General features: G+C 39.1%; 1 long non-coding RNA gene across 1 annotated transcript; it reads right to left on the minus strand.

The window, feature by feature from the left end:
• Positions 1–310: 310 nt before the first annotated feature.
• On the minus strand, positions 311–6,202 carry LOC140843355 (uncharacterized). The gene is made up of 2 exons (XR_012121020.1): positions 5,615–6,202; positions 311–2,448 (listed from the first exon to the last, which is right to left on the minus strand). It is a non-coding gene; the product is annotated as an uncharacterized lncRNA (long non-coding RNA).
• Between the last annotated feature and the right edge of the window lie 1,709 nt (positions 6,203–7,911).

Genomic DNA, 7,911 nt, shown 5'->3' on the forward strand with positions numbered 1-7,911 from the left:
TTTTTTTTTGAGAGGGCATCTCTCATATTTATTGACCAAATGGTTGTTCACAACAATAAAATTCTGTATAGGGGAGTCAATGCTCAATGCACAATCATTAATCCATCTCAAGTCTAATTCTCCTCAGTCTCCAATCTTCTGAAGCATAACGAACAAGTTCTTACATAGTGAACGAATTCTTACATAGTGAATAAGTTCTTACATGGTGAACAGTGCAAGGGCAGTCATCACAGAAACTTTCGGTTTTGATCACGCATTATTGTTGGATTCCCCTGAGGAAGGCGCCGCCCCAAATCACTCACCAAAGACGTTTCTTGATGCAACAAGCAAGAGGAATTTATTCAGAAGCCAACTAGTTGGGGTCCAAGTCAGCCTGTCGCAGCGGGTCTCAACGAGGACCCTGAGCACTTACAACTAAGTGGTTATATAGGATTTTCTGAGGCATTCAGCCCTAGAGGATTACCATGGTTACAGATTGTTTTGTAATAACAAGACAACAATACTACATAGCAAGATAACAATACTACAAAGGCAGTAATTTTTCAAACCTACGATTTCTGGGTTAGTGCCACGTCCTGGGGGGGTGTAGCAAGGTAGGGTCGGCATTTATGATTAACTAACCGAGAGGTTAGCGCTGCCAGCAGTCATGATTGATTAACTTGTTTTTCCAGAGGAGTTACCTGGTTTCAGTTGTTCCCTCTGAGTCATATATCAGAATGGCTTTTTGGGCTTCAAGATGGCTACTCTTAGGCTAACTTATTTCTCAGGGAGGTTGGGGTCCTACATTCCCCACTTCTTTTTCTGAACATTCTAATCATGGAATGTTGGTTTCTTCTTGTTGTGTGAGGGTATGATACTGTTGTCTCAGCATTAGCACCTGCACAGCACTTACTCTTTCTCTAATAAAGGTTATTACTCGATTTAAAATGCAGGGACCTAAGGTGAGGAGCAATATTGAAATAAGCAGGGGTCCTGCCAAAGTGGATATTAGAGTTGTAAGCCATGGGGATCTAGAAAACCAGGATTCAAACAGGCTCTGGTTAGCTTCTCGTTCTCGCTTTCGCTGATCTAATCTTTCTCTTAATTTAGACATTGAGTCTCTTACTACTCCAGTATGGTCTGCATAGAAGCAGCACTCTTCCTTTAGAGCTGCACACAATCCACTTTCTTTTAGAAATAGTAAATCTAACCCTCATCTATTTTGCAGCACTACTTCAGAGAGAGAGGTTAGGGACTTTTCAAGTTTAGAAATAGACTGTTCTATAGTTCTCAAATCTTCATCGATAGCTATTCTTAGTCCTTCGTAATGTTGGTTTCCTTGTATAATTGCAGCTGCCCCTGGTCCTACTCCGGCTGCGACTCCTACTCTTAGTAATACAGCTAGAGTGAGTGAGACTGGCTCTCTTTTATACCTTAGTTTAGGTTCTAATTCTGCCACGAATGATAAATCATCATGATACATTAGTCTGGGTACTAACTGGACCATGATACAGAAATCACGGGAGGAGTTGAAGGCAGAAGTAGAGACACATGGGGTCACTCCAGTGTTACAAGCCCACCATCCCTTGGGAGGAGGGATTAAATACCTGTTTTTACCAGGGAAGGCTATGGGTATGGTCTCATTCTTTCTTCTACAGATAGAGACTCTAGCTGCTGCTAGGGAAAAGGGGCGATGACCGCTCTGGCTGCTTCGTGCTGAGAAGGGGGCGCAGTAAAGGGTGCAGCTAGGTCTCCATCACTGGTCAGTTGAGAGGGCTTCAGAAGGCTGGCGCTTCTATTCTGGGTTTCATTTTTATTACTATTTGCAGTTTTGTGGCTTCTAGGCAAGATAAAACAAATTGTGTTATTAGGTTATGTAGCAACATCTGGAGTTAGATTTTTTATTCTGAAAAGAGGCTACATTATTGAAACGATACTTCTCTCTAAAATCACTCTCATTTTTACTAGAAGTAACTAGGTTAAGAAAATAATTAACAGCTGGCTTGATTATTTGCACAGGTGCAGCAAGAAGAGCAATTGATTACACAGGCTCTTTTAAATATGCTTTGCTGGAACTTTTTGTAAGGAATTTCAGATTGAACTTTTAAAGGCCTCTTGAGGCCAGACAGCCAAGCCAGACTTGCCATCAGGCTTTGCCTGCAGTACCTGTAGATTTGGATGAATTCTTCTCTTCTCGAGGTCTCTGCACCTGCCAGGAAGTGACCTTCTTTACTCACCTGGTAAGGCTGCTGGGAACTCTGTAAGCAAGGTACCAGGCCAGTTCTTCCAAGGGGCTTTGTTGGCTTTATAAAGTCAATCTTAGTTCTTTAAAGTTGTTCACATCTGAGTCTATGCACATGTCTCTCAGGTACGACATTCCAGTCAAAGCCCTGGTAGTATAACCAGTGTTCTTAAGTAGTCTTCTCACAAGGAAAGCAGATTCTTATTGAACTCGTGCAAATAAACATACTGCCATGGAATACAAAAACAGTCACTGAAAGTTTTTAAACTCTGGAGGGATCAAGTAGAGAGAAGGATGCTTCAATTCTGCTCATAAAGATAGTCATTTACTAAACTGTTGTCAGTTTAAGAGAACAAGGTTAAAACACTTTACCAGCAACATTTGAAACAAAAAGACACAAAATCATTTTCTTTAGTTTATGTAATCTTATGTAACTAATACCTGTTCTGCTGAAATCTAGTTCTTTACCAGTTTAGGGATAATACTATAAATGACAAAAGACTTACAAATGACAATGGTTAAAGATCTGATGAGAGCTTACTGTAAAACAGTTGACATAAGGAAATTCTGATATTTCTGTAATACAAAACATTCAGTAACAAAGTTTAGCATCATTCTCTTTGACAGTGCTTTCCTGGTAAATAAATATATATATATCAGATAAATAAGCCAAATTAGTCAAATACTTTCTCTAGTGAGAAAAAATTCTTCTGACATGTTCCAGGGGCCCTCTGGAAAATATCAGAGTTAACTAGAGGTAAAAGCACCTTTTTGCACTTAATTTTTTTAGAACTATCATTACACATTTATTGTCTATATACTCAGCACAGTAAACGAGATATCTTAAAAAGTGGGGCAGCAGGGGAGACTGCTGCTGTCAATTTTTAAAGACAACATACAGAAAGTCAAACTAATTCTAGGTTACTAAGCATTCTTGAGAGAATGGTAGCAGATGGTAGATTCTTCTGCTTTGATCTTCAGGAGGGGAAAAAAGCTACAATAAGAATTCATATTTAGCTGAAAGAACTGTCTAAACTCAAGGCAGAGTATAATATCACCAGGCATACAAAAGACTTGTTAGAGATACATACAAAGAATGAATATGGCTATAGTCAAATTCAACTTAAAAGTTTAAGCAGAATCTCAAATTTAAATGTCTCTTTCTTTCACACAGATATTCAGATATGACCAGAAATATGATTTGAGATGAAAGAGATCAGGCATTTTACTTCTTCATTTAGGGACTGAGAAATGATGACCTTTGGCTTACAATCAATAGCTTACAAACAGTGAAAATAATAAGAACATAACTCAGCATAAGTGTCTAAGACCAGATACAAAAAAGCAGAGAAAGTGCTTAAGTTTACAGGTCTTCCCTGAAAGCTTCAAGAATGTTTTACTTTTTAATAGTAGATATAAGCTGCTATGCAAATTCTGTTAAAAGCTCTAAGATTATTTGCATTAAAAAATATGGAGAGTCCCCCATGTATTTTTTTTTTTTAAAACATACAGCATATAAATTAAACAAGAAGACCTGGTGGTTCTCAAAAAAATCTATTACAACTTTTCTCAAAAGTGGTCACATGTTCGTCTATCTAAACCTTTACAGTGAAACCTGTTTTTCTGGGAGAAACATAATCTTGTCCAGATTCTACAGTTTAATAAATTTTGGTTTGTTAACTAAGTGCATTTAATCAGCTGAAAAAAACTTTGTTACTATTCTGCTTAGGAATTCAATTTTTCAGGCCATGCAATCATTTTTAATAACAAAATATTTCAAAGGCAAATAAAGGTTATACAGTTGTTAACAAACTTTAGCTTTTAGTCCCTTTAACATTACGATTTCATGGCAACTCACTGAGACTTTAAGCATGAGAAACTGCTGTGATCTTTCAACATTAAGAGCAGACTAACAGTTAAAGAAAACTGTTTAACTGGAAACGAGATTTTAATTTTGCTGTGCACTTGATATCAAGACTCACTTGCTTTAATTTCACTAGGCACGACTATATCTGTAAGAATATAGTAATTTATTCTTCATTTGCCCCATGGTCCCAAGCACATAAACCGGTGAGAATTATGCCTGGGCTTGCCTGCGGCTTGACTGGGTTTATCTCACTTTATCTCTAAACATCTTAACCCTCCCCCCAAAGCAACAGGCTGAGCGGATCTTCCACAACAAAAGGCACCAGGCTGTTTTCTCTCTTTGTCTCTCTTTAAATAAATAGCTGTACTTTAGAACAAAGTTACTTTCTTTTACTTTCAACAAAACGAATTTCCGTTCTTTACACTTTCTCTCATTAAAACATACATCTTCCAGCATAGAGAAATGCCCTATCACTTTAAGCAGTTCTAACCAGAACTCAAAACTATTAGAAACTTCAAGCTCCAGTGAACACTGAGAAGCAGAACACTGCAAACTGTCAAACTAACATTTTCTAGACCAACAAACTCACGAACACATTCTACAATTTCTGCAACCATGAGCTTCACAGCACAATCTCCCAGAAATCACAGAGCACATCTTCTCAACTTAACAAAACTCTAAGGCCTTAAGTTACTACAAAGATTCTCAGGCTGCAGGTAGGCATACACACTGCAACACACAGTTAAAAAGGTGTTCACTTGCCACACTTATCCAGTTCACCTACCTGCAACAACTATGCTAGCCTACTCACAAGACCCCCACTGAACACTAGACAAAGCCAAGCTTCTAAGCATTCTATTCTTAAAAGATTTAGCAGATAACATGACTCAAATGACTCTAGGTAAACTCAGGCAGCCGACAACTACCAGGACATGCCCGCCTCAGGCAAACTCAAATTAGCATTAATGCTTAACACTTTTTTATCAGGTTTTCTGGAAGTTTTAGAACACTCAATTTTCACAAGCGCTTGTCTTTAATTCAATTTCATTAATACCATCCGGAGGTAGAAAGATATATTCATTTACACACTTAGGGGGTTGTCTGAGTCTGTCCCATTGTCAGTATAACAATTATTAGGCACATGAAAGACACAAAAAACAGAGACACACACAGATTAGACACACAGCGGCCGCTTTTTGTTTTTTCTCAGATTTTCAAACAGAAACCGAAATGAATCAGAGGGTTGATATTCCTGGCGCCTGAAAATCAACCCTATCTCATCAGATTCACCTTGCCAGAAAAACAGACAGGAGGCTACCAGGCGTCCCTGGCCTCCCAACCTCCCCGAGGCGTCCCCCAGGGTTGCAGCCTGCGGTGCTCCTAGTACGTCTACCGACCGCAGTCTCGACCCCTTTACGGGATCGGGACAGCTGCCAGACAGTGGGTACCCCTTTTCAGAATTCTGACCGGTCTCACTGAAAAACAGAAGACAGAACACAGACAACTCAAGGCGCCACTAATCTTACCTCTTCCTCCAAGAGCGACTTCGGGAGTGAAGCGGGGTGAACGCATGATCCCGGACGAGCCCCCAAATGTTGGATTCCCCTGAGGAAGGCGCCGCCCCAAATCACTCACCAAAGACGTTTCTTGATGCAACAAGCAAGAGGAATTTATTCAGAAGCCAACTAGTTGGGGTCCAAGTCAGCCTGTCGCAGCGGGTCTCAACGAGGACCCTGAGCACTTACAACTAAGTGGTTATATAGGATTTTCTGAGGCATTCAGCCCTAGAGGATTACCATGGTTACAGATTGTTTTGTAATAACAAGACAACAATACTACATAGCAAGATAACAATACTACAAAGGCAGTAATTTTTCAAACCTACGATTTCTGGGTTAGTGCCACGTCCTGGGGGGGTGTAGCAAGGTAGGGTCGGCATTTATGATTAACTAACCGAGAGGTTAGCGCTGCCAGCAGTCATGATTGATTAACTTGTTTTTCCAGAGGAGTTACCTGGTTTCAGTTGTTCCCTCTGAGTCATATATCAGAATGGCTTTTTGGGCTTCAAGATGGCTACTCTTAGGCTAACTTATTTCTCAGGGAGGTTGGGGTCCTACATTATGAACTATAAACAATCAGGTCAAATATGAATATTCGTTTGATATTTATACTTGATTTATATGTGGATCCTACATTTCTCCCTTTATTATTATTATTATTTTTATTTTTAATAAAATGCTGAAGTGGTAGGTAGATGCAAGATAAAGGTAGAAAACATAGTTTAGTGTTGTAAGAGAGCAATTGTAGATGATCAGGTGTGTGCCTGTAGACTATGTGCTAATCCGAGCTAGACAAGGGCAATAAAACATCCATGGATGCAGAAGTTGTCTCTCAACACGGGGGGGGGGGGGTGAGGTTCTAAGCTTCACCACTGTTGTTCCCCAATTTCTCACCTGATGGCCCCCCTGCGACTGTGCCTGTCTTAGGTTTTTCCTCCCTTGAGGAATCTGACCCGTCTCTGGCTAACCAGTCATCTTCCGGGGCCATACAGGGAGATGTAAAGTTGGTAAGTGTGAGAGAAGCCATATTGTTTGAAATATTCATTTGATTTATATACTTGATTTATATGTGAATCCCACATTTCTCCCGTATTTTTTTTTTTTTTTTACTAAAATGCTGAAGTGGTAGGTATATGCAAGATAAAGGTAGAAAACATAATTTAGTGCTGTAAGAGGGCTAATGTAGATGATCAGGTCTGTACCTATAGACTAAGTATTAATCCAAGCTAGACAAGGGCAACAAAACATCCACGGATGCAGAAGATTTCTCTCAAAACAGGGGGAGGTGAGGTTCTAAGCCTCACCTCTGTTGATCCCCAATTTCTCACCTGATGGCCCCCCTGCGACTGTGCCTGTCTTAGGTTGTTCCTCCCTTGAGGAATCTGACCCGTCTCTGGCTAACCAGTCATCTTCCGGGGCCATACAGGGAAATGTAAAGTTGGTGAGAGAGAAGCAATATTCTTTGAAAAGGTTAGCTTTTTACTTCTTTGCAGATTTATGCCCTGTGGCTTTTATGCCCAGCATTTATCTTGAGGTATCTTTACCGCTTGGAAGAATTATGATACTTGGTAATTTCGATATGAGGCACGAATTCTACTAAAGGGCTGTAATTAGAAGGAAGAAGAAAAGCTATAGAAGTAGCAGACGGAAGAAAACATGGGAAGATTGATTACTTCTTTGACATAACTTCTTGTAGAATAACATAAGCATATATAGGTTTTAACAAACTGCTAATTAAATTGCGTACACACATTAACAGAATAGGAATACAGATACATAACAAAAGCAGACCTACAATTACCAGCCATATCCAGTGAAACCAAGAAAACCAGTTAGGCACCCTAGGCATTTGTGAAAACTTATCAATAATATGATGGATATTGTCTAACTGAATTTGAATAGTTTGAGAAAATTAGACATATTAAAACAACACATTCCTGGGAACTGTTCACATCCCGAATGTGATTTTTGAACCTTATCATTATGTAGGGTACCTGTCTCCTTCTTGACCTTAAGTTGAATTACAAGTCCATTTTTAATGTAGTCCTAGAAAATATCATAAAAATTAGCAAGCCACCCTTATCCCTTATATAATTTTTACCATCCTTGACTTTTTTATTAATATATAACTGACAAAGAACATTATATTAGTTTCTTGCATATAGCATAATGATTCAATATATGTATATACTGAGAAAAGATAATCACAGTAAGTCTAATTAACATGCATCCCCTGATGATTTATTTTATGCTGAGAATTTTTT

This window comes from Manis javanica, chromosome 9 (genome assembly GCF_040802235.1).
Source record: "Manis javanica isolate MJ-LG chromosome 9, MJ_LKY, whole genome shotgun sequence".
NCBI classification, from domain to species: Eukaryota; Metazoa; Chordata; class Mammalia; order Pholidota; family Manidae; genus Manis; species Manis javanica.